Source organism: Clytia hemisphaerica, unplaced genomic scaffold, assembly GCF_902728285.1.
Source record: "Clytia hemisphaerica strain Z4C2 unplaced genomic scaffold, Clytia hemisphaerica genome assembly, whole genome shotgun sequence".
In the NCBI taxonomy this organism is placed as follows: Eukaryota; Metazoa; Cnidaria; class Hydrozoa; order Leptothecata; family Clytiidae; genus Clytia; species Clytia hemisphaerica.
This window is the reverse complement of record NW_027103635.1, coordinates 65,174-65,600: the sequence shown is the minus strand read 5'-3', so window position 1 is coordinate 65,600 and position 427 is coordinate 65,174. Positions and strand designations below refer to the sequence as shown.

Sequence of the window (427 nt, the reverse complement as noted above, 5' to 3'; positions counted from 1 at the left end):
TCACGAACACTGTTTCTTCCAAGCGACGATGAAGACGATACTACCATCCGAGAGTTGCTGAATGACCTTATCGATCATGTCTCTGCAGAAAACAGTAAGATGATTCATGATGATTTATTAGACATTCTATCTATGTTCCCTTTGCCATTTTTTAAGACCATGAGGAATTGTGACAATGAACCGTGTGTTGCTTTTCTTTTTTCAGCGTTTTCAATTGACGAAAGAAGAATCGTCTCAACTAACAACGGAACAGAGTCAAACGACGGTAAGTTTTTTAGCTTTTTGTTATTTTACATGATTCAGTCTATGAATGGCAAATCTATGTTTCTCTATCTTGGTCGTGATAAGTGAAGCAAAACTGCTTGTGGTCTTGGGTTTTGACACGTGGTTTTTTCCCTTTTCAGTTGTGGAAAGTCCCATCAAACAG

The 427-nt window shown here is 38.2% G+C and overlaps 1 long non-coding RNA gene across 1 annotated transcript; it reads left to right on the top strand.

The window, feature by feature from the left end:
- On the top strand, positions 1-427 carry LOC136802711 (uncharacterized). Its single transcript, XR_010846040.1, has 3 exons — positions 1-94; positions 206-265; positions 405-427. It is a non-coding gene; the product is annotated as an uncharacterized lncRNA (long non-coding RNA).